We start from the raw sequence: 27,115 nt of genomic DNA, 5'->3' as shown, positions 1-27,115 counted from the left end.
TTGCAATGAACTTGCGCAAGTTTTGCTCTCTTATTTCTCTTGATTTGCACTCTTCTTTAAGAAGAAGAACTTGCTTCTCGAACTGACTAATGGTGCTAAGCATCTCATTATTTTTTTAGCACGATGCTCTTGAGCTCTTCACGTTCAATCAATAGTCGAGCATTCTCTTCTTTTAGCTTAGAATATGTGCTTTTCATAAATTTAAAATCCTTCATCAGTTTCATAACCAAATCCATTGGATTTTCTTCACTACCAGAACTATATTCACATTGAGTTGAGAAAGAGGATTGAGAATTTACCTTATCCTCCTTAGCCATTAGACACATGTTGTCATCGCTTTCTTCATGGTTGTAGAGACAAAGAAGTCCTTTCTCGTTTCCAAAACTGTCACTGTCTGAACTAGAACTAGAAGAGCATGGCTCAGGTTCAACTTTCTCAATTGCTTCATCAACGGTCAGTGCTTTCCTTCGTCTATCACTTCGAGGATTATTTACTAATTGATCGCATGTTGCTGAGAATACTAGTGCTTTGGTCTTGGTCCTGGTATTTATGGACCACCAGATATGGACATTCATCCTTAAAGTGTTTAGGTTTCTTACAATTGTAACACAACATTTAATTTGCATATCCTCGGGTTCTCGCTTCTTGAAACCACTCGTTCTTTCAGAGTGCCTTCGGTTTGAAGAACTCGATGTTGCTGATGCATCCTGGAAGTTGTTCATCCTCATGAACCTTTTAAAATTTCTCACAAACAAGGCAAACTGTTCATCAGTTAAGAAATCAGAAGGATTTAAATCTGACCTTGCTGAGGTGGTTGGTTGTTGATGGGCAACGAGAGCGACATTCTTTGGTTCGGGCTCTTCAGTGAGCTTTGGTTCGTGTTCGAACTCATATGCTTTTAGGTCACTGAAGATTTGTGACATTGAAACTGTCTTGAGGTCATGATGATCCCTCATAGTAGTAACCTTCATCTCCCATGCTTTTGGTAGACCATGAAGTATTTTCAAATTAATCTCCTTTTGGCTTGGCACCTTCCCAATGTCTATGATCTCGCTAAGAAGCTTCATAAATCAGGTCTCCATTTGACTGATAGATTCACTGGGATTCATCTTGAAATCTTCAAATCTCTTCATAGTTATTGTTAACTTGTTCTTTCTTCATCACCCTCTCCTATTTGTATGAGGATTTCCCAGATGTCTCTGGCGGTCTTGCACTTTCTAACCCTTGGAAATAATGATTCGTCCAGTGACTTATTAAGAATGTCTCAGGCCACATTGTTCAGATTTACTCGTGTAAGTTCTTCTGATATGTAGGTGTGCTTGGGAATCATCTCATGCGCATCTGGGCCTTCAGCAATCTTGTTTGTATTTACCATCATGATAGTTATGGGTCCATCAGTTATCACATCCCACATTTCATCATGTATGGATGAAAGATGAGTCTGCATAAGAATTTTCCAGTCATCAAATTTAGCAAGATTGAAAGCAAGAGGTCTAGAATGATGGTTATGATTCTCCATTTTGAAAAGTTTGTGTAAAGATGAAAAATAGATTTTAGATACTTTTGAACTGGGATCTACCAGGTAGTATACACAAAGCGTTTACCGGTCAAGGAAACTACTCTGATTCCACTTGTTGGTCCCGAAGAATGAGGAGACAAATCTAGAGCGGGGGGGGGGGGGGGGGGGGTGAATAGATTCCTTGGATTTTTGAATTTTATGACGAATCGTTAAGTCCGATAGCTTAACAACTTGTTAAGAGTTTAAATGCACAACGGAAAAAGTTTACCCCTTTTTGAGTTTCTTTGCACGAGTTCTTACTTAGATAAATGATTGAGAATGCAATAAGAAATGTGATGAAGAGATGAATGCAGTGTGAAAAATAGAGAGAGAGAGAGAGAGATTTATATAGTGGTTCGGCTGTTAATTAAGCATACTCCACTCTACTTCACAACTGGTGAAGGTTTGCACTATCTTCTTAGTACAAAGCCACTCAAAGATTGTTCCTTGACACAAACCTGGACACAATATCAAGATATAGGTATTTTGACTATCTCCAGTCTACTCCGCCTCTATCTATTTATCCAATTAGAGGAAAGATGATGTGATGATTTTCTTTTTCCCCCAGCTGAGAAGCTTGGCATGAACTGAATGAAGATGATGATGTAGCTCAAGCTTCCTTTGAATCTAGATAAAGAATAGAGAACTTTTCTCTCTTGCACTGCATTCTCAAGCTTTTTATGAGAACTAGATGAGCTTGTAACTAGATGATTTTCAGACTTGTTGTTGTGTGTTCTCATCCTTGAGAGGGTAAGCTATTTATACGGGTGAATTTTGTTCTGTTGGAGAGGAAGACAAAATTTCAAACACCCTATTATCCAGTGGGTAGAGACCTTAGGATAAAGAGTGCATGTGGGTGTCTGTACTATTTAGCCGTTGATTGATGAAGTGTGCTGACAGTTTTGTCACTTATCACTACGCAAAAGGACAAGGCATTTATGATATTTTGACTTAGGGATTTGTTCCTAGGACTCCTTTTGTCCCAAACAAATATCCCACATACGAGATTATGAACTATTCATGCTCAGAGGATGTCTCTGGCTAGTTCTCACAAATTGCTGATATGGAGATCAACTCGTGTGCACTCTTGATTGGTTGACTTTTCCAATCATCCAAATAATCAACGAATGACCTTTTATTAATCATTTGGCCTTGACATACCTCAAAAGATGGACCCTTCCATGATTCGGTCTCTTGTAACCTTTTGGACTTCAAAATCTTCAAGTCTTCAACTCTTCCTGTCTTGATTCGACCTTGCTGACTACTGGTGATTTGTTACATAGGACGATTCAACTCGTTCTTTATACATACTAAGTACCACAAGTTGATATCTAGATAACTCGGGTTTGAGACTTGAAAACTTAAAACGAATTAGGGGTCTAAGTTCCTAAGCTTGGTATAATCAAAATCTAATTACAGGAGTATTCCTAACAAATTCTATTGAGGATCCGCTCATTGGTAATGTTCCGCTTTAAGCAATAGTGTTGTTCACTTTGCAAGTCTTTCCTCTAGAGCATTTTTTAATAGTATGTGGATAGTTTATCCTATTGGCTCCACTCTAAACAAGATTGAATTAGATGTTGCCCATTTTTGTCCACTGCGCATTTCACTATCAATAAATAATTCTTGTTCTTGTCTCTCCACTCCGACTACACATATTACTCTTGAGCTTTATATGACATTATTGAACTGGTGCATACTTATCCTGTGTACCTAGAAGAGGGCTTCTCGGTGTCTACTACGGTTCTTAAAAGACCCTAGAATAGAGTGAAAGTTGTCTAGTGTATAACGCTTCGTTAACTAGAAGAGGGCTATCCGATGTCTGCTACGGTTTTAAAGAACCCTAGAACAGCCCAGAGTGAAAGCTATCTAGTGTTCGGTGTTCCTTAAACTGATTACCTGGAAGAGGACTACCCGGTACTTAATATGGATCCACAAAGCCCTGATAAGAGTCTGGTGGGAAAGCTTTCCAGTGTCGATATACCTCTCATATACTCCCATTGTAAACCTCTCCACTGATTACATGGAAGAGGGCTACCTGGTACTTAAAATGGATCCAAATGGACCTGAGAATAGTCCAGTGTAAAAACTTTCCAGTGTTGATTTACCTCTACTATACTCCCATTGTGCACCTCTCCAATTTCATATTTTATCTACATTATATCAATTGCATGCTCTTAACTGACTGGTTTTGCATTGTTCAATACTTCTTGCTATGGTTACGTTACCTTTGGCTGCTGTTTTTCAAAAAGGTGAGACATATGATTGTTAGCAATTTTAATATAAACTAACCTCCAGCCATAGTTGTTTTTCAATAGATTGCCTTGGATTGCTGTGAACTGCTTTGGTTGTTGTTGTAGTTGTACAGTAGGGTGTCTCCCACTTTCTCACAGATTCAAAGGATGGTGTATAGAATGTCAAAATGACAGTAATCTGTGCAGTGGGGGGCCTGTCCTTTTATAGTCTATATGCCATCAATATAGACTTTGTAACGGTTTCCGTTACAACCGTTACAACACTTAATTGGCTCCTTCTTAATGACCATAAACTTGCACCATTCATTATGTTTTCAAATGGAACCGGAGACGCTCGAAGGAGGCTGATTCACGGAGATATATTTTCATACTCAAGCAAGAATCAGCAGATGAATTATTTGATCAAATTGATATGTCAGAACATTTATGAAGGACAAGAAATGTCAAGCTAGCCACGCCTAACTTATTCAAATTTTGGAGGCTACAAATTTCAAGAGACGGCAACGGGCAAAATATTCAAATTGTCTGACAAAAGACGAATGACTACTGCCTAACGTTGCAGATCAAATTGACAACTTTATTTTGATTAACTACATACGAAGATGGACGATCAAGATCGAAATTTTATCAACGGGCAAATAGCTTTCATTGGCTATAAATTGTCAAGCAGACTTGAAGACAAGCAGCGATTCACAACAGAGCAGTTGAGACCCCGAAAACAAGAGCAGAGCAATATTTCTAATTAGCCAAAAAGGGGGAAACAGAGCTTCATAGAACAATATTCAAGTCTGAGTGAGAGAGAAATATTTTATTTCTTTGTAATCTTCTCTACTGAGTGTAGAAAGAGGGCGGAGTAACTAGAGAGAGTGAAAAACCCTGGTTGAGTGTAGCTTTGTGTGTAGCACTCGTTGTAAAGGGTAGAGTAACAAGAGGAGCTTGTGAAAACCCTGTGAGAGCGTAACTTTGTGTGTAGTTCTCGTGGTGTAGGAGTACAACTTGGTGCGAAGTACTCGAGGAAGGCGAAGTAACAAGAGGAGCTTGTGAAAAACCTTGGTGGAGTGTAGCTTTGTGCGAAGCACTCGGGAAGTGTCGGTGGACACTGATTCATTATTGTATCTGGGTGATCAAAGAATAGTGAATTTCCTCCTTGGAGTGAAAGGAGAAGAGTGGAGTAGGAGAATTACACCATCTCCGAACCACTATAAATCTCTCTCTCTCTCTCTCTCTCTCTCTCTCTCTCTTTACTTAATGCTCATTTATTTTGTGCATGCTTATTCTAACTGTGAAGTAACCTGATTACGATTTATCGCATATCTTTAGCTATCTGGGTTTGATAGTTCCCTCGTTCGCATGCAAGCCAAAATTTACATACATCATCTTTAAGTCATATCAAGTGTATCTAACGTGTTGCATGTTTAGAATCTCTCTTTGAGCACTACACAATCAAGCATAACACTTTACCGCTATCTTTCTGCTGCACACTCTAAGTTGTATAACTTGCATTGTTTATGCTTGTTATTTAGAGTTGAAATTACCAAAGTGTTTTTGCCTTGTGTGTTTTGTAAAATTTGTAAAAAGTTAGAGAAGTCTATTCACCCCCCCCCCCCCCCTCTAGAATTCTCGCCATCCTTTTGGGACCAACATATATTTTCGCCTTGATGTACATTGTACTAAGCCAATTGGACTTATTCCATCGCTCATATAGTGCAATGTCATCTTGGGTACTGTCTTCAGTGGGGATCGGTGGTTTCTCGTTATGGATAACAATGTCCAAGTCTTTCCACCCTAAACTAAGAAGAACCCTTTCTTTCCAAATTTTGTAGTTGTCACCCCTAAGTTCGGGAACTTCGATGTTCAAATCAGTATGAGTAACAGATTGAGATGCTGTAAAGGTAATGGTTTGGATTAGAATTTTGAGGCATAGAAATAACTGAATTGCATACATTACCAATGTAAATGATGCATGTCAAAGATCCAAATGCCATAAAAATTGTCTGTGGGCTAAATTTTTAAGCAAAAGGGACCTTTGAAAATTTTAGTATAGAAATGGGATGGGAACAAGGTTGAATTTCTATTCTCAACGATAAAACTACCAAGGACTATATGCCGATACATAAATGCCTGTGGGCTAAATTATGATCATAGTTTGGTATTTTTGATCCTGATTAACCATACAAATATAACAAAATTGTATGTGGGCTAAATTTCATTATATTACATATAATTAATCACAATTTATGTCTAAACTTTATGTGATTTGAAAAAGCTTGATATACAATTTTAATTAAATTAAGGATGTTGTGGCTACTCCTTAATTAACTAAATTTGTATTATCACATCGGCATAGATTTAACAAAACAAACTATGTACTCAACATGATAAGCAATTACCAAGTATAATCCCAGTAAAGTTGGTCGAGATGAAACTCGGTTAAATACCAACTCCTTAGACAGAGTAGGATTCCAAGGGAACTAGTAGCATATTGGCTATTCTAGTTTTCTTCCCAAGAAATTTTCCCCGGTTCATGTATTCTCATATTATAGCATAACTGTTTTGAAGGGTTTATTCAAAACTTTGATGTTCACGGTTTGGAAAAAGGCTTTAAGAATAGGTGAAGTTTTGAACTTAATGTGCTAACCTTCAGGCACTACCGTAGTCGTACTAAACCTTATGTACTACTATAACCGCAATATGCTAAAGTCCAAGTACTAAGGAATTCAACAAACTCCTAAAAGACACTACAAAAGTCCAAATACTAAGGAGTTTAATAAATTCCTAAACATTCATTTCTAAGGCATAAAATATAAATCGCATAATTAAAATAACTAAATATTATGTTAATTGGACATAACATGCATATTACAAATATATAAACTCATATGAAACAAATAAATTGCACAAACATTATAGCAATTTAAAACATATGAGCGTACTATATAATAAAATTCAAATTCAAATTATAATTTAAATAAAAATTTTATTATAAGGACAATAAAAACATCCAAATTTCAGGCCCAAAATAATTTAAACAATTAATAATTTATATGAACTCAGGCCCAAACCAAATTAATACTCCATCAACCCAAAACTTAATTCTCAATCAAAATAGCTACCCTAGTTGGCATCTTCAGATCTCCAAACCAGCAGCCGAAAAAAAAAGAAAAAAAAAACACGATCGATGGAGAAAGATCAGAGAAACCGACAAAGCGGAGAGGGCCAGAAGCCGAGGGCTAGCAAAGCCGTCACCACCTTTCTCCACCGCTTGCCACCGTCGCCGGCCAAACCAGCTCTGCCACTGCTGCCGTTTCGATGCAACGCCAACGCCGAGCCAACCTAGCCTTGTCATCGGTCGTTGCCTGAAGAGGAAAGAGGGGCAGCGACGTCGCCGGGAACCAGTTTCGCCGCCACCACCTGTCCTCTACGCTAATCACCGGAGAAAATGGCGCACCGACGACCATCTAAAACCGTTACACAGTCGCCGGCGAGCGATCTGATCAGAATCGGAGAAGATAAATTCTCCACAACAACAGGTTCATTTTTATTTTTATTTTTACATTTGTAGTTTCGAAAGAAAATATATCATATGAATTTTGTATATACTTTCCTAAATGCATACATGGTAACATATGTGCAAATATGTTCATATGCAAATTCATATGTAAATTTCTCTTAAAACATATTACGAAACACACACACACACACACACACACACACACACACACACACACACACACACACACACACATATATATATATATATATATATATATATATATATATATATATATATATATACACACACACACACAAATGTTCATATGCATATTCATAAACATGTATACAATTACTGGAAAGATGTAATCAACAGGATATGAATATGCATCAATATTTGCTCTATTTTTCTTTGCTAAAACATAGGCAGTTTGAACAACTAGGTAGAGATAAAACAGGTTCTGATACCAAATGTAAGCAATTTTAATATAAACTAACCTCCAGCTATAGTTGTTTTTCAGTAGATTGCCTTGGATTGCTGTGAACTGCCTTGGTGGTTGTTGTAGTTGTACAGTAGGGTGTCTCCCACTTTCTCACAGATTCAAAGGATGGTGTATAAAATGTCAAAATGACAGTAATCTGTGCAGTGGGGGACCTGTCCATTTATAGTCTATATCCCATCAATATAGACTTTGTAACGGTTTCCATTACAACCGTTACAACACTTAATTGGCTCCTACTTAATGACCATAAACTTGCACCATTCATTATGTTTTAAAAAGGAAAACGTTACAATGATATGAACTAAGTGGGAGAAATTGATGTGTATATGAATTGATGGGGAGATTTTGTTGTATACAAACGTGCAAACATTTTTGGATCATTGGATTTTGGGTATCTAAGGTTGTGATTAGTTTTTATGATTTTGTGTGCTGCCCGCCTGTGTGCACTGCCGTTCATGGATGTGTGCACGTCGGCCAAAATACTGTGGATTCACACATGCATACTACATTGGATGTGTGCATACCTGCATTTAGGTATGTGTACGTTATATGTTCACATGTTTGTATTTTAAGGGTGTTTGCATGTGAATGCAACCTTTTATATATATATATATATATATATATATATATATATATATATATATATATATATATATATATATATATATATTAGTTAGTTGGCATTAGATCCAAGAAACATGTGGATGTGGAAACAAGCATGGATTATGGACAAACAAGTGGTTAGGGGTGTCAATACGGGCCGGCCCGCCCCACCGCGGGCTTTTTATTTAGCGGGCTTTGGCGGGCCGGCCCGCGAAGCCCGCGGGCTTGGAACTATACAACCCAAGCCCGCCCCATGCGGGTTTGCGGGTCTCGCGGGCCATCACTTAAATTTAAAAAAAAAAACATTAAATAGTATAGAAACATGTTAAAACCGCTTGAAATATGGCACTGGAAACTTTCATAAAATCCATAAACCTCACCCAAATATCCTGGATCGATACCGCACGTTCAGTAGGACTATAGAAGGGTGATCAAAGCTAGGGTTCAACAGCACACTCAATTTCTCTCTCGGCTTCAGATTTTCCCTCTACAATTCCCGTCTGTGTATAATACATATATAAATATGTATGTTTGCTTGACTTGGAGGCTATTTAGTAATTCATAAATATGTATGAATTGATGATTTAGTTTTAGTAATTATTTGATAGAGTTGGAGGCGGATGGAGACGGGAGAACCGAAGAACTACGTACTCTAGGAATTATTGAATTAAGAATTGGCGAAGGATTATTGAATTATTGGATTTCTCCCCTTCTGCGTACTCTTAGATAGTTAGATCTAAACATTGCCTAAGAATTAAGATATTATATATATGATTTTTTTAAAAATAGATATTATATATAATTTATTTATTTATTTTTTAAATATGGCGTGGCCCGCGGGCTGGCCCGCAACCCGCGCGGGCTCTGGCCCTCCGCGGACCATGCCCGTTAGGCTCGCATTTTCGCAATCCTAATTTCTTGCGGCCCTAACCCGCCCCATTGCGGGGCGGGTGCGGGCTAACCCGCGGGCTTTGGCCCACTTTGACACCCCTACAAGTGGTGTATGTGTGTGCATAATGTGGGATATAATTACAAAAGAAGTGTGCGGTTATTTGTGTGGAAGAAGTGGGAATTGGTAATGAAATTAACATGGGTTAGTGGAAATATTGTAGCAGTGATTCAAGGGACAAAAGAAGATTTCAACAATATAAATAGAAGACATTATAATGTAGAGAGCAAAGTTTTCAAAACGGGAAAAAAAAGCAATATCATTCTCTAATGTGCTAAAAATGATTGTTTGAAAGACGCTACAAGGGAACTTCAAAAACGGGAAGGATTGGTGTACTATCGAGAAAATGTAGCTTCACGTTATTCAGTACAAACTGTGTTAAAAATCCAGGTTGGTTACAGTTTGTTTAATTTGTAGAATTTGTTCAAATTGTATTGTATACTTTTTCGTGGAGTTGTGCTTATGAGGTCAATGTATAAATAGGTGGTAGACCTAATTTTGTAATTCATTGAGCATTGTAATTGTAAAAACCGTGGGTTGATCTTTAATTAAAAAGTTTTTGGGCTTGGCCCCGCAGATTAGGAGGTGTTCTCCAACTGCGTTTTCAAATTTAACTGTGTACTTATTTTGGCGCTTCATTTATTTTTACATATTGTGTTACATATCTGCATTACATAATAATAATAATAATAATAATAATAATAATAATAATAATAATAATAATAATAATAATAATAATAATAATAATTATTATTATTATTATTATTATTATTATTATTATTATTATTATTATTATTATTATTATAATTATTATTATTATTATTATTATTATTATTATTATTATTATTGTTGTTGTTGTTGTTGTTGTTGTTGTTGTTTTGGGTATTAATGATAGCTTTATCTCTATTTCGTATGTTTTAATGGTTTTAAATTATGCTGAAAATTGAGGGTGTTACAATTGGTATTAGAGCCTAAGTTCGATCCTAGGATAATGCCTTTAGGATAAGACTTTAAGATGTTAAGTTGGAATCACTAGGTGTTTAAGTACTTAGGTTAAGAAGATTTTAGGATGCACGGTGAGCTTGTGAGTTTATTTATCGCTTTCTGTTAAAAGTATCCTATGCTTGCTCTCTGTCTAGCTTTTATTCTTGTAATTAAGACGCCAGGTAAGGGTGCCTGCTCCTAACCCACATCTATAACCGATGTTAACCCTGTAGAATCTAAGATGACACCACCAATAAACCATGCAAGGACCCCTGAGACACCGATTAATGAACAGTTGGCTCAGAACTTGCATCAATTAACTCAGATCGCACAGGCACTGAGTGACAACCTCCTTAACAACAACAACCGTCCGCCACCGAACGGAAACCGCGTTGTTTCCCGCTAAGTGTCAAACCATCGTCCCCCTATCTTCGCCGGAGAAGAAGATCCGGCAATACTCGAGGAATGGATCCGGATGTTGGATAAGATCTTTGGAGTAGTGGATTGCCCGTTGGAGCATCAAGTCAAGTTGACAACCTTCTACTTTGGGCACGAGGCCGACTTATGGTGGATCCATGAGGGACCGGCCTTTAGGCAAGAACCGAGTTTCAATTGGGAAGCCCTAAAGACCAAACTACGAGAATGCTTTTACCCCGCGCACGTAAGAGCAGCCACGTACAAAGAATTCCTTCACTTACAATAGGGATTCGCCACAGTGGTAGAATACCACAAGAGATTCTTGGAACTGGCTCGTTTCGCTCACGTGTTGGTCCCTACAGAGGCGACCAAAGTAGAGAAATTCGTTGTGGGACTCGACTTCGGGGCTAGAAAGGCCTTAACCGTGAGCAAACCAAGAACCCTCAACGAAGCCTACACCAAGGCGGGCGAGCTCTATCGAATACAACACACCCCTCGGGGATTTCCCGAATCAATTAAGAGAAAGGTCAAGGGAAACATAGTGACCCCTCCAAACAAACCAAAGGTAGCTAGAATCATTCCACCTCAGAATCGAGGCATGTCAATGGTTCAAGCCTCGAGGGACGAAACTGGAGTTATCCAGGGAAGAATTCTTGCTATGAGTAAAGCCCGAATTGGAGACAGTGATGTGGTGGCCAGAACGTTCCTTGTGCATTCCGTGCCCGTCATCGTGTTATTTGACTTGGGAGCCACCAACTCGTTCAAAGCAGCTGAGTTTGCAGCAAGACTCGGGTTGACAACAAGCACTAGCGTACAGTTAAGGGTCAAGGTAGTATCCGGAGAGGTGCTGAAATGTGACCGCATGTTCAAAAATATTATGATCACCATAGGCGGAGTGGAATTACCTAGTGACTTAATCCAGTTTGGACTAGACGATATGCAAGTAATTTCGGAGATGGATTGGCTGGGGCAATTCAAAGCCCAAATCTTGGAAACGGGTATCCTATCGCGGCTCAGTCAAAAACCCAGAAGTTAAATTAGTATCCATGATAAGATGAAGAAGTACTTAACTAAGGGGGGTGAGGCCTTCTTGTGCATCGTAGAAGACCTGGATGCCAAGAGTGATGAACAACAATCAAACCTCGTAGTTAGTGAATTCACGGATGTCTTTCCCGAGGAGATCCCTGGTATGCCTCCACCTAGGGAAGTGGATTTCACAGTGGACTTGGTATCAGGTAGTGCCCCTATATCAAAGTCTCCTTACAGACTGGTACCAAAAGAGATGCAAGAATTAAAAGGGCAATTACAATACTTGTTAGATAAAGGCTACATCCGCCCTAGTACTTCGCCGTGCGGAGCCCCGGTGCTATTCGTAAAGAAGAAAGATAGGAGTATGCGACTGTGTATCGACTATAAAGAGTTAAACCAAGTCATAGTAAAGAACAAGTACCCCCTCCCTTGAATCGATGATTTAGGGAGCGGGCTTATTTTCAAAGATTGACTTGAGGTCCGGGTACCATTAAGTGAAGGTAGTCCGACTAGGACATTCCAAAAACGGCTTTCCGAACCCGATACGGCCACTATGAATTCACCGTAATGCCTTTCGGTTGACTAACGCCCCCGCTGTGTTCATGGACTTCATGAATCGCGTGTTTCGTCCCTATCTAGATGATTTCGTGATTGTGTTTATTGACGATATCTTGGTCTACTCTCGGAATCATGAAGAACACGAGAAACACCTCCGGACGGTGCTGCAAACGCTAAGGGAAAAACAATGATATGCCAAACTCTACAAGTGTGAATTCGGGAAGGACAATGTGGCGTTCTTAGGCCACGTAGTGACCAAGAAAGGAATCATAGTGGATCCAGTAAAGATCCAAGCAGTTAAGGGTTGGCCAACACCAACGACAGTTGCGAAAGTTAGAAGCTTTCTCGGATTGGCTGGTATTATCGAAGGTTCGTGCCTGATTTCGCTAAAGTGGCCCATCCCATGATGAGGCTCATGAAGAAGGAAATTCCCTTCTAGTGGGATGTGGATTGTAACTTGGCTTTCCAAGAGTTGAAGGAAAGGTTGACGACAACACCCGTATTAGCGCTGCCATCCGGGTTAGGAGGGTTCGAAGTTTACAGTGATGCCTCAAAGAAATGCTTGGGTTGCGTACTGATGCAAAACGGTAAGGTGATCGCATATGCATCTAGGCAACTCAAAACCCATGAAGAGAATTACCCCACCCACGACTTGGAATTAGCAGCTGTGGTTTTTGCTTTGAAAATTTAGAGGCACTACCTGTATGGGGTACAATGCAAAATTTACACTGACCACAAGAGCCTAAAGTACATCTTCACTCAAAAGGATCTAAATATGCGACAGAGGCGGTGGTTAGAACTCATAAAAGACTACGATTTGGACATCCAATACCACGAGGGAAAAGCTAATGTGGTGGCGGATGCACTAAGTAGAAAAACGAATCATTCCCTTAACACCACGTGGGTTTTGGAGGATGAGATGTGCAAGGAATTCTAGAGAATGGGCCTGGAAGTGGTAGAACAGGGACACGTGGGCAGGGAGATCCAATTACTCAACATGAGGATCCTTCCCACATTGTTTGAGGAAATTAAGAACGGGCAGCTGCAAGATACCGAGTTAAATAAAATAAGGCTCAGCATAGCGGAAGGGAGAAAGGGATCATTCGAGTTGTTTGGCGATGGCAGCCTTCATTATAAAGGACGGTGGTGTGTGCCCACGATGTGCGAGCACCTTAAGACACAAATCCTGGAAGAAGGACACAGTTCACCATACTCCGTGCACCCCGGAGGTGATAAACTATACAAGGATGTAAAGAAACAATTTTGGTGGCCTAACATGAAGGGAGAAGTGGCGAATTTTGTGACTAAATGCCTGAACTACCAAAAGGTAAAAGCTAAGAGATGTAAACCCATGGGACTAGTGCAACCACTAGAAATACCTCAAGGGAAGTGGGATTCCATCTCTATGGACTTTGTGGGAGGTTTACCTGTGACATGGACGGGTAAAGACAAGATATGGGTAATTGTAGACTAGTTGACCAAGACAGCACGATTCATTGCCATGAAGGAAACATGGACAATGAACCAGTTAGCCAAGCGGTAAAATACCATGGGGTTTCGCGAGACATTGTTTCGGATAGGGACTCAAGGTTCCTATCTCAGTTTTGGAAATCCCTACAATCAGCAGGGGACAAGATTAAAACTGAGCACCGCGTTCCACCCCACAACCGATGGCCAAACGGAAAGAACAATTCAAACCCTTGAAGATATGTTAAGGGCTTGCATGTTAGACTTCCAGGGATCGTGGGAAGAGCACCTGGATTTAATTGAATTCTCATATAATAATAGCTATCATGCGAGTATACGTATGACACCCTACAAAGCCTTGTATGGCCAAAAGTGTAGGAACCCTTTATGCTAGGAAGGTACCGTTAACCCCGTGACTTTAGGACCTCAGTACTTGCAAGACACGATCAAGAAGATCAAGTATATTTAGGGAAGGCTGAAAACGGCTCAAGATCGCCAAAAGTCTTATGCCGATTTGGGGAGGAGACCGGCCGAATTTCAAGTAGGAGAAAAGGATTGGTTAGAAATTTCCCCCACCCGGGGAGTGATGAGGCTTGGGAAAAAAGGAAAAGTTAAGCCCCCGGTTTATTGGTCTATATGAGGTCTTGGAAAGGGTGGGAAATCTGGCGAACCGCTTAGCATTGCCTGACGAATTAGAACGCGTACACAATGTCTTCCATGTGTCTCAACTAAAGAAGTACGTGCACGACGCTACTCATGTCCTTCAACCTGAAGTAGTGTGTTTGGATGAGACTTTAACCTATGAGGAAAGACCCGTTAGGATCTTAGATACCAAGTGAAGGGAAACCCGTAGGAAGTCGGTAAAGATGGTAAAAGTCCTATGGTCCAACCACGGGACCGAGGAGGCAACTTGGAAGCTGGAAGATGCGATGAGGGGACATTACCCCAAATTGTTCACTCCAGGTACTTTAGTTATCCCTTACCTTGCGTACTTAGAGTTAGGGCCAGGTAAGTCGTTTTAGTCCGGCGCTAGGCTTTAGTCAGCCTCGTGAATCTAAACTTCGAGGACGAAGCTTCTTGTTAGGGGGGAAGAGCGTAACACCCCGTGTTACGCCCTTTAAACTCAGATTTATTATTTAATTAATTCCGCTAAAGAATAGTTGGAAAGGATTTAATTTAGATAGAGTCCCTTAATTAATTGGTGTGGTCCATAGAGGATTGTGGATCCTTGTCTATATTAAAGCCTTAAAGCCCGTTAGAATAAAGAAGTTGGGCCCAGCATTAATCAGATTCTAATTAAAAGTCCTAAACCTATATAAAAGGAACTAGAAAGCCTTTAGACCCCTTTCCCTCCGATCCCCCCCCCCCCATCACTCGAAAATCCCCTCCCAGAATTCAGACAAAGAATTCTCCGTCACCAAGCCTAGGAAAGATTGATAGGAAGAGGACCTTGAGGAAAGATCCTAGAATTCGTAAGAAGTTTAATTAAATCTACGAGGTAACCCATGTCTTACAAAACCTATTTTCCTTGCTATCTTTTATTGATTGGCTCCTTTGAATGATTGTATGTGTGATCTTGTAATTATGCCTTGATAGAGCTTGTCTTTAGGATTTATGATGTGGATTCTTGTTATTCTTGATGATTCTTGATGATCTTGTGTGGTTGTTTGCATGTTCTTGTGTTTAATTATGTTTAGAGCTTGTCTTTAGGGTTTTATATGATGGGTTCTTGATGTTCTTGATGCTCTTGAACCATTATGTGTTTATCCTTGAGTCTTGGCATGTTTAGAGTTTGCGTTTAGGGTTCAATTGTGTTGTTTCTTGTCTTATTCTACGTGTTCAAGTCCCTATTGTTGTTGATATGTGTTTGGGGGTGTTTGGACTTGATTTTGGGTAAAATTGAGGAATTCCCGGGATGGGAAAAATGCCAAGAAGCATATGTTCCAGTAGGTAGTCGGTGGGGGGATGAACCCCCACTCGACCACACGCCGGAACTAGCCACCGTTCCAGCGGGTGGCCGGCAGGTGGACGACCACCCGCCGGATTGCCCACTGGAACAGGGTAGTCCGCCGGCGGGAAATTCGGCAGGAGGATGTCATCCCGCCGTACCGCCTGCTGGTACGGGCGGTGGGGTATTTTGTTGGTCTCCGTTGGTTGTTTCTCCGTGCCCCGTTGTACCCCGTTTGAGGTTTGTGAGTCTAGTACGATGTCTTAAGTACCGTAATGTGAATTGTGAGTCGTGTCTTTGCATGTGGTCCATACTTGTTTCGTGTGGTGTCAAAGTTTGGTCTATAGTGGTCTTTATGAGTCTTGTGGTCGCCTTGAGGCCACTTGTTGTTGAGAGTCAATGTGCATGATGTGCCCATTCCTCGATTATCCCCTTATGAAGTCGTTGTTGAGTCTTGTTTATTGTGTTGTTGTCCGTGATGATAAAAGATATGAGATTGACGGAAAATATATGTTGGCGGTTTGATGCACTGCGCGTGCTTGTGTGTGATGGTACTGCGGTACCTGTGTGTGATTTAATGGCATCGCGGATGCTAAGAGATCGATGGTCTTGTTGGCGGTTATGTAGGCGGGGAGCATGCGGTGCTCCAGAGGGATAAGGATGTGGTGTGTAGGGTGGCCTGGAGGTATATGTTGGAACTGTTATAAGGTTGGAGAGGCGTAAAGGTTGGAACTTGGTATAAGGTTGGAACATGGACGTGTTTGTTGTTGTTTGTTATTGTTGAGTCTTATTGTCGTCTTGTCTTGTGGTCATAGTTTGCATGCTTGTGTCTTCATGTGCCTTGTCGTGTTAAGTCGGTTCATGTATCTTAAGTGTTATTCCTGGTTTTGAAGCTAGAGTCATGTAGGACTATATCTATGTATTCCCAATTCTCAAAATGGTTTCCTATATTTATTTACTTATTGTACTCAACGCGTGGGAGTGGGTTGCTTAGCATTATTCGCTAACGGTTGTGATACAGCATGTTTTTTAGGTACTGATTAGTTGGCCAAGAGTGCGCTAGATGGAGCTACGGTTCCTAGCTTAGTTAGACGGCCCGTGAGTCATGCTTGTATTTGGATAATGATTATGGTTTATGCTTTGTTTAGTTAGTTTTAGCCTGTTCATCTAGGTTCTCAAGCTTAGATGTGGCATAACACCCCAACACTTATGTTTAGCTTCCGCTCTGTTTTGGGTATTAATGATAGATTTATCTTTATTTCGTAAGCTTTAATGGTTTTAAATTATGCTGAAAATTGGGGGTGTTACAAATATCTCTAAGATGTTTTTAAAGGTAGACTAACTTGTGTATCGAATTGAGGGTACTCGATATGAATGTCGAAGCAATACTTTATTTTTCATGTCTTTTATTTCAATCTTCGTCTTTAGGCATGAGCCAATATCATCAAGCTCTTTATGTATTTCAATAATATTTATACTATTAACATAGACTACGATAATAAACAAATACAGAGTAACTCAATTAGCAACTCTTTAATGCACACATAATGGCACATATTATTTGCATAATCCTTCTTTAGGAGGAAAAACACTCAACCAATTATTAATTATTTAAGTCATATAAAGATTTTTGTTATTTAATACTATCATGTTGTCATCTTCATTTTTCTCACTCTGAGAGTTTTTAATCATTTAGAGACTTTTCAAATAAATATTAGCATTTAATTACATGTGAGTACGCGATCGTGACATTCATCAACTACATATCTAAATCTATTATTTATTGTCAATGATGTTATGTAGCAAAACTTAGTGTGATACATTTTGAGAGAGTATAATTGAACAAAATCAATTCTAGGTCTCTGCATAAATCTCTTGAGCTACTAGTCTCAATTTATATCACACTACCACATTATTATTTGTATTTCTCTTTTGTACAAACACCCATTTGTAACCTACAAGGTTAACATTCAATGGTGTACGTGTTATACAGATAATACATTTTCTGCGAGTTGAGGTATGCCTTAATTGCTCCTTTATATATTAATCAGCCAGGGCGCTTCTGGCACCTAACCCTGGATCTAGATTGTTATATAATATGAGCAATTATAAAGGCAATTATGTTATCAATAACCATCGACAACTAAGTCAACCATATTCTAGCCATTTCTCAAAGATATTTACATCTGGTCATTCCGCAGTATTATGATTATTTAGTGCACCTATAATTTTACTGAGATTTGAGTTTTTCACCTTCCGGACGAACGTCTTTAGATCATAACTCTTTAAAAGATTTCAAGAGTGGCAAAATTTTTCTACTAGATTTAGCTTTCTGCGAATTCTTATCTTTTACACCGATAGGTCTCCCACACTTCTAGCGTCCAAGTTGGGGAATGTATATGGGACCTAGTCACTCTTTTATGATCACCTGTATATATTTCGCAAATTATTTGCTAAATGTTACAAATCGATTATCTTATGAACTTCTAGTTTAGTCTAACTAGTATGCGGATTTAAATACTGAATATCTTTTTTATTCTATGAAATTGCTTCGCATTGTACTAAATTTGGGCGCTTATCTTGCCCTAATACCATGAAATGATCTTCATAAAGTGTGCAGTCAGTGTACCTAATTATATATTGATCCCCTATATATCATGGACTCTAGGTATTTAAATAACAGACGGATGTTTATAACCAACATATATATCTCGTTTAACTTGATAGCCCTTAGAGGAACGTTATGATCGTGTGATGTACTTTGAATAAAACGCAAATATGAAAATGTTTTGATTTCACAGTACTAATAAGTGTTAGGGAAAATAATTGTGATTTGCAACATGTCATATTCAGGGCCGATCCAAACATTTTATAGGCTTGGGTCGAAATTTAAAAAAAGGACCCCTATGTGAAAAACTAAAATTTAAATTTAATAATATTAAAAAATGATAATATTAAATCTACATCTATACAAATTTAATAAGAGGCAATCAAGTTAGGCTCTTAACGGGAACAAAAAATGTTGGTGTAATGGTTTCATATTATTTTAATTTTAGTATTTTTTTAAAATATTTTTTCTTCTTTACCCTCTATCATATTATTTTCTTCCCTTAAATAACCACGCATTCCGTTAGAATAAACTTTAGTAACAGAATATTCCATTAACTATTTATTATTCTTAACTTATTCATTAATTTATAGAGAAAATTTCAATTTTGGTCCTATGACTATATGGGTCTTGTTAATTTCAGTCTCCGACTTTTAAAAGTGTCAATTTAGTACCTTGACTATGCAATTTTTATCAGTTTTGATCACTCCGGTCAAATTGCCGGCCAAATTTCGCCAAAAAAAAACATAATTAACCAATAATGTTTAATCTGAGGGACAAATTCGCCTTTTTACTACCTTTCCCCTCCACTCCTCCCCTTCCTCACAAACCACCATCCAAATCCATTATTTCCGGCGATGGTGGTTAGGCCATGGATAGGAAAAGGCAACAGCTTCTTGTGTTTCAGTCCAAATCTGGCAGGTATTCAGCTTTACTTTTCGGTATTCCCTCCCATTCTTAAAGCTTGTTTAAACCTCCCGCTCTCCTTCACACATGGACATGTTGCCTCCATCCACGCATCTATGCTCAAGCATGGTTTCGCAGCAGCATTCACTTCCGTCTTGCTGGGTTTCAATCCAATGTCTCCACCTTGATGCTTGTGGTTCAGACTTGTAGAAATCTTGCAACTTTTTTTAATGGACAGAAGATTCATGGTTACGTAATTCAAAGTGGGTTTTCGGCTGTAAACTCCGTCCAGAACTCACTACTGAATTTGTATACAGAATTTGGAATGGAACTTGCACGGGAGCTGTTTGATGAAATGAGTGACAGAGATGTAATTTATTGTGGAAACACAAGAAGTATAATTCTCATCAGAGTGCCTTTGCCGATCCTGGCCTAACCATCATCGCCGGAAATAATTGATTTGGCTGGTGGTTTGTGAGGGAGGGGAGGAGTGGGGGAGAAAGGTAGTAAAAGACGAATTTGCCCTTCAGATTAAATATTAATTAGTTAATTATGTTTTTCCGGTGGAATTTGGCCGGCAATTTGGTCGGAGTGATCAAAATTGATAAAAATTGCATAGTCAAGGTATTAAATTGACACTTTTGAAAGTCGAAGACTGAAATTAACAAGACCCCTATAGTCATAGGACCAAAATTGAAATTTCCTTTTAATTTATATAAGAAAGGTCTTAGGTTTAAACCCTATCTTAATCAAAGTTGGTATAATTGTTAAACATATCCTATGAATATGTTAAAATTTAGTTTGAGTTTTTTTTTTTTTTTTTTTTTTTTTTCGTTTGATTAATCTTCTTTTGATTATTTAGAACAAAACTCAATATTTCAATTATGCATTTGTATTATTTGAATGATTTAGGTTATTATTGTATTAATATTTTTTGTATATATTTCTATAATGGTATAATTATATATTACGTTACAATTACTGTACTATTATTTTTTTATCGGACAAAATTATTCTTATACATCATTGTCAGACCTGCGCGGCCTAACTACAAAGTTGTTGATCAGACATACAACTATACCTGCACTGTAAACGGTAGAACTATTGTCCAAAGAATTGACAATATTGACATCCCATTGACTTCAATTGAACAAGTTTACACATAATTCTCATAATTTTATCAATACATGAAAACTTCTAAAGAAATTTATAAGTTAATTTTTACTGTATAATTATAACAATATCTATTGTAACCATATATTTCGAATGATTTGTTATCATCCTCTATTGACAACAATTAAAGCAATTCTCTTTGACAAACTCGGAACTCACAAAACAATTTATCTCAACAACAAATGTAAATTTAAAAAAATAAATAAATAAATGACTTCATTGTTGTGGATGAAAAGTAAGTATCCACTTTATTACTCGTATTAAACTGAATAAATTAGTAGCTACAACAAAAAATAATGTATATGCAATATTTAATTTAGAATTAGATGTCTATAATGCCTTTATTAAAAAAAATGATTCATTATCAAAAAATTAAAAAATGAGATATAATTTCATTAGTGAGTTTTTTGCACGTTTGGTCCTACGACTATAGTGTCACTATCTTGATTGATCCGCGACTTTCAAACCTTGCAATATCAGTCCACGGCTATTGTTTTTGTTGCAAAAATGGTCCTTTCAGCCAATTTTCCGTCAAAATCTCACCTGAGAAAAAAATTCTCTATCTCAAGTAGGGATAAAATAGACATTTACATTGACCTTGCAATCTCGGACCGTTGTTGACCTCTTATTATGACCAAAGTGCGAAAAATCAATTGCCAGAGACGAACCCTAATATGCTCTCATCTCACCAACCCATCTGCGAATGAGTTTTTTTTGTTTGTTTGATTTTTTTTTTCGCACTTTGGTCAGAATAAGAGGTCAACAACGGTCTGAGATTGCAAAGGTAATGTAAATGTCTATTTTATCCCTGCTTGAAATGAGGAATTTTTTATTTTTAATTTTTTTGAAGGGAGGAACTTTTTCTTTAGTGAGATTTTGACGGAAAGTTGGCTGGAAGGACTATTTTTACAACAAAAACAATTAACTGTGGAATGAGATTGCAAAGTTTGAAAGTCGCGAATCAATCTTGATAGTGCTACTATAGTCGTGGGATCAAAAGTGCAAAAACTCTTTCATTAGTTATACTATCTTTATTTTCTACAATTTAAAGACTCCTTACCAACAATTTCATTATTTAATTATATTCATTACTTTGTCCATTGTCTTCTTTTTACAATATCTTGTAATTAAATATTAAAGTTATAATACAATATATATTATATATTTATTTACCAAATATTTTATTAATACCAAGAAAAAAATAAAAAATAGTTTGAAATCAATTATATTAACTACTTTAAGATGATTTGTTGACAAAGAAGGCATTCAAATAATTCAAGAAATTGAAGCATGAAACTATCTCGTAATATTTTTGGAGATTGTCATCCATCCACCGTTATAGAGAGGGGCAAAAACGTCCTTTTATCTAATAGTCGAGGGACTAAAATGGGTATTACCTATTATTATCTAATAGTCGAGGGACCAAAATGGGTATTAGTTGTTGTTATTATTATTACTAGTAATTCACCCGCGTGATGCACGGAAAAAAATTATGGTATTATAAATATAAATAAAAAATAGAAAAACTAAAATATTTTAAATTATTTAATATAATAATATTTTTGAGCTTCCATTGGTCAAGTATTTATTATTTTTATAGAATACAAAATTACAATTAAAATTAAAATTATAATTTTGTATGGTTAATATAATCTCTAATTATGTGCATATTCAAACAAATTTATAGAGGGAATTTACATAATTACATTGATTTATTCTTAATTTTATTTCATCTATATTATAATTTTCACAATACGAATAATAACTAAGATAATTACATTTGGAAAGCAAATTTCAAATTTTGTAGGTGTAAATTTAAACTCTAATTGAACACATTTTTTATATGATTATATAATATATAGCTATTTTATTTTTCAAAAGTATATTTTTTATATGATTATATAATATATAGCTATTTTATTTTTTAAATGTTGTGCTTTTTGTTTTTTTTGTTTTTATATAATAAAGGATGTTGTTGCATTAATTGTAACATTAAATATTTCCCAAACCATATAGCTTTATTATATAAAGGATTATTAGTATTATTATTATTATTATTATTATTATTATTATTATTATTATTATTATTATTATTATTATTATTATTATTATTATTATTATTATTATTATTATTATTATTATTGTTATTGTTATAGTTATTGATATTGTTATTATTATTGTTGTTATTATTATTGTTGTTATTATTATTATTATTATTATTATTATTATTATTATTATTATTATTCTTATTATTATTGTTGTTGTTGTTGTTGTTGTTGTTGTTGTTGTTGTTGTTGTTGTTGTTGTTATTGGGACAATGTCTCCTATCAACATATTACTTCTTATTATGGAGTATTTGATTTTAAAAACTAAAATGTACCACTATCTCTTAGAGTTCAAAATGCACACACACACACACACACACTCTCTCTCTCTCTCTCTCTCTCTCTCTCTCTTCCAACTCATATTGGACCCCACAAAAAATCATAGATGGGGTTGCTATTAGTTTAGTTTTGTATATCAAGACTAGGGGTGTGCAATCGGTTAACCGAACTGTTTTAACCCAAGTTTTAAACACTTTAACCGTTAACTGAACTGAACTTTGTATTACCGAATTAACCGAACTAAAGTTTTTCTATTAATCGGTTGATTAAATCCTAAAAATAATACATATAATAATAAATCTAATTAAAATAATATGTATAATAATAAATCCATAAGAAAATATACAAAAACAATATCATAACAACATTACAAATTTATAGGAATTTTACATATTAGATGATATATATATATATATATATATATATATATATATATATATATATATATATATATATATATATATATATATATATATATAATCTACGATTAACCGACAATTTCGAACTGAATTAATCGTTAACCGAAATTTTAAAAACCCTTTAACCATTAACCAAATCGAAAAAGTTAAGTTAAAAACGATGAACCGAACTTTATTGGTTCGATCGGTTAATTAAAAATTTACCGAAGTTTGACACCCCTAATCAAGACAAGCCTGTGAATCTTACGTACTTTCACAAGATTTCTTTCAAACAATCCAAGTCTATCTAAGAGCACAATAATTTCACTGCAAATCAGATCATCAAAAGATATCATTATGTTTCGAAAGGACAGTGGTGAAGTGAGTGAAGCATTATTTGAAGATCATTATAGAGTTCGATTTTTGGGCACATATAAAATAATGGTTGCGAAATTTTCTCATCACAAAAAAAAAAAAAAAAAAAAAAAAAAAAAAAAAAGAAGAAGAAGAAGACATCTTGATAGTGGATCGGTCGAGATCAGCCTAAATAATGTTTTGTGAAAATTATTTTCCAAGAACAAAGACCACATTAAACAAATTAAAAATGGGGGATCTCTTAGAATACATCATATGATGCCGTAATGGATATGCCAACTCTGGGCAGAAAATAACAATTATAAGGTTAGACTCAAGAGTATAATAATTAGTGCACTCTAATCATATATGTTTTTTGAAAGCAAATAATAGAAATTTATTACTGAATGAACATAGTAATAGAGTCAGGAGGGACCGAGTCCCAGTACATAGAATGTTCCTGATCAAAAGCTAATGATGCTAATGTATGAGCATGTAAATTAATCGTTATAGGAATAAAACTCAACGAGCAATGATTAAACAAAGACATAGATGTCCTACATTGGTCTGTAATGATCCCAACGTAGGACAAGACGACTGTAGAGTCTGAAAGTAAAGCACTTCGCAATTCTGAGCCATCCGTAAGAAGATCCAATGCTAACACACCCTGTTCTCTGAGCTAAGATAGAGTCTCCTTGCAAGCCAAAGACTTCGCCATGAGCGGAGAGAAGGAGCTTGCCAGTTTGCCGTTTGTTGCTGCTACAAAAGAGCCATCGTGAGAGACCAAGATTACACCGTACGCGCGTCATTCGCACCTGAACGCAACTATACAACAAAAAATAATACATATGCATTTCTTTAATTTAGAATTATGTGTCTACAATGCTTTTATTCAAAATAAAATTTATTTATTATCAATAAATTAAATAAGAGAAATAATTTCATTAGTTCTATTGTCTTTATTTTTCTCTAATTCAAAAATTCTTTACATTTAAATTCATCAATTGATTATATTCGCTACATCGTCCCTACACTGTCTTTATTAAAAAAAATTATTCATTATCAATAAATTAATTAAGAGAAATAATTTCATTAGCTATATTATCTTTATTTTTTTCCAATGTAAAAATTCTTTACATTCAAATTCATATATTGACTACATTGTCTATTATTTTTTTGTACACTATTTTCTAATTAAATATCAAAGTTATAATACAAAATAATACTATATATTTATTTACCAAGTATTTTTTTTTTTGAAGACTATTTACCAAGTATTTTATTAATACCATATATATATATATATATATATATATATATATATATATATATATATATATATATATATATATATATATATATATATATATATATATATATATATATATATATATATATATATATATATAAGCCCATCATATTAACTACTTGGGGGATTTGTTGACAAAGAGAGTATTCAAATCACACAACAAATTGAAGAAGTGATAAGTGCCAAATATGTTACATTTTGTGTGGTGTTTAGAAGGCATATTGTGCTATAATTAAAGTTCTTTAAGCCTATTACATGCTTAGAATAGCTTACTTTGATATAAAATAGGATCAAGGACTAATTGTGATTGCCTTTGTAGAAAAGAGCAAAACATTGTCAATTATAGGACATTCCGGCGACAATTCGATAATTAGATCATATCTTGAGTTTGGAGTGTCCAAATGAGGTGATTCAAGTGGCTATGATTTGGCAACTTCAAGGGCTACTCCTTTGCTAAAGACAAGAATGACAAATTCTCAACAGAAAGTTCAACGCATCGTCCAACGCGTGTTGGCCGTGCATTGGACGATTCCAGAAAGTTCAACGCATTAGTCCAACGTGCGTTGGGGCAGAAGTTGGAGAGCGTACGAGGGTCCGTACGTGCGTACGCTCACGCGTACATGCGACGGGACAGATTTTGAAATAAAAGGGGTGCGCTGATTAAACCTAGGGGGAGACTTTTGAATCATTTTATTCATCTTTCCTTTGTAATTTCAGAGCTCTTAGCTTGGTTTAGGGTAGATTTACATTTCCTTTGAGATCTGCACTCATTGTTCTACATTTCTTCAAGGATTGCTAAACACTTTGGATTGAAAACTTGGGTAACTTTTCTTCTTGCTTTGAATTTCATATCTAATTTGTATTTGTGATCTATTAATGATGATGAGTGCTTAGATTGCTAGGATTTGTATTGAGATTGATTTATGATTGTGTATTCATGCTTTGATGAGATTTGATGTATTGTTTGGCATTGAATGTCTATATTGTAGAGGAGTGCATATTTATCTCTTTCCATTGAAGGCCCCAATGGATAGATGAGTGTGAGAGTGGGGAAGGAGCAAGAGATTGCCCTTTCTTTAGTCTTGCCCTTGCAATCCCCAATCTACGATCCGAGAGGGCTAGGTTTGGGGAGAGGAAGGTAGACCGCCCACCAAGTGTTTGGTGAAATGCTTCACCTGACTTAGGAATTGAGAGTTTAGGTTCTACGCAACCTAATGTTGGTGCCATAGTTCTCCCTTAGGATTGTCAAGTTTAGCATTACATTCTTGTCCACGTGAGACCGATGAATGCATGATCACGAATCAATTCCATCCAAATCCCCATTTTACATTCTTGCTTATTTCCTTTATTTTCCTTTCTTCCTATGCTACCACACATGTTCCCACATCTATTATCCTCTTGCACCTAGCCTACCGTATTGACACATAGTGGCACGTGATTGTCTTGCACTTTGCTTACTCCGATTTGCCGTCCTTGAGTTCGACACTCGGGAGTTCCACATCTCCATTTACACACACACACATCACATCCAACCCACACTATACTGCATACGTCAAGTGGGAAACTACCTCTCAATGTCCTTGTTTGGTAATCAGCAGTTAGCGGTTAGCATTAGCGGATTGTGTTAGCAGTTAGCATGTAAAATGACCTAAGGGGTATAATAATAATAATAATAATAATAATAATAATAATAATAATAATAATAATAATAATAATAATAATAATAATAATAATAATAATAAAGAAATAAAAAAATAAAACATATGGGGAGCCGAACATTTGGCTCCTCTCAGTTTTGCCACTTTTCCCGTGCACATTGGTGGGAAAAGTGGTATGGAAGCCTTATAGGAGCCTCAAGGCTCCAATTTAAAAATTAAGTTTGCCCATCCGTTGAAGAGCAAGCAGTGAGCCAGCTAAACTGTCTCTTGTTATTCAAGAAGTTGAAACGGCTCTACAGTTAACATTTTTTTTTTTTTAATACAGAGGTGTTTTGGGGAAATCATTCTCCAAAACGCTAAGTGAAAATATTGTAAATTGTAGTGTTTGTATTTTCAGTGGTTTGAAACAAATTGTTGCTCCAAACTGTTGAATAACCAAACACTTTCTTTAGCATTTTGATCTTTGTGTTAGATTATATTTACCAACCGTCCAATATCTTTGCCTTACATTTAATTAAAATTTTTAAATTTTCACTACTTCATCTTTTTTTTTTTTTGAAAG

The 27,115-nt window shown here is 36.4% G+C and overlaps 1 long non-coding RNA gene across 1 annotated transcript; it reads left to right on the top strand.

Moving 5' to 3' along the window:
* Window positions 1–1,376: 1,376 nt before the first annotated feature.
* On the top strand, window positions 1,377–21,458 carry LOC109163952. Its single transcript, XR_002051363.1, has 3 exons — window positions 1,377–1,389; window positions 9,586–9,591; window positions 21,388–21,458. It is a non-coding gene; the product is annotated as an uncharacterized LOC109163952 (long non-coding RNA).
* Window positions 21,459–27,115: the final 5,657 nt, after the last annotated feature.

The sequence above is a fragment of the Ipomoea nil genome, unplaced genomic scaffold (assembly GCF_001879475.1).
Source record: "Ipomoea nil cultivar Tokyo-kokei standard unplaced genomic scaffold, Asagao_1.1 scaffold3054, whole genome shotgun sequence".
In the NCBI taxonomy this organism is placed as follows: Eukaryota; Viridiplantae; Streptophyta; class Magnoliopsida; order Solanales; family Convolvulaceae; genus Ipomoea; species Ipomoea nil.
This window is presented reverse-complemented; position numbering and strand designations above follow the sequence as displayed.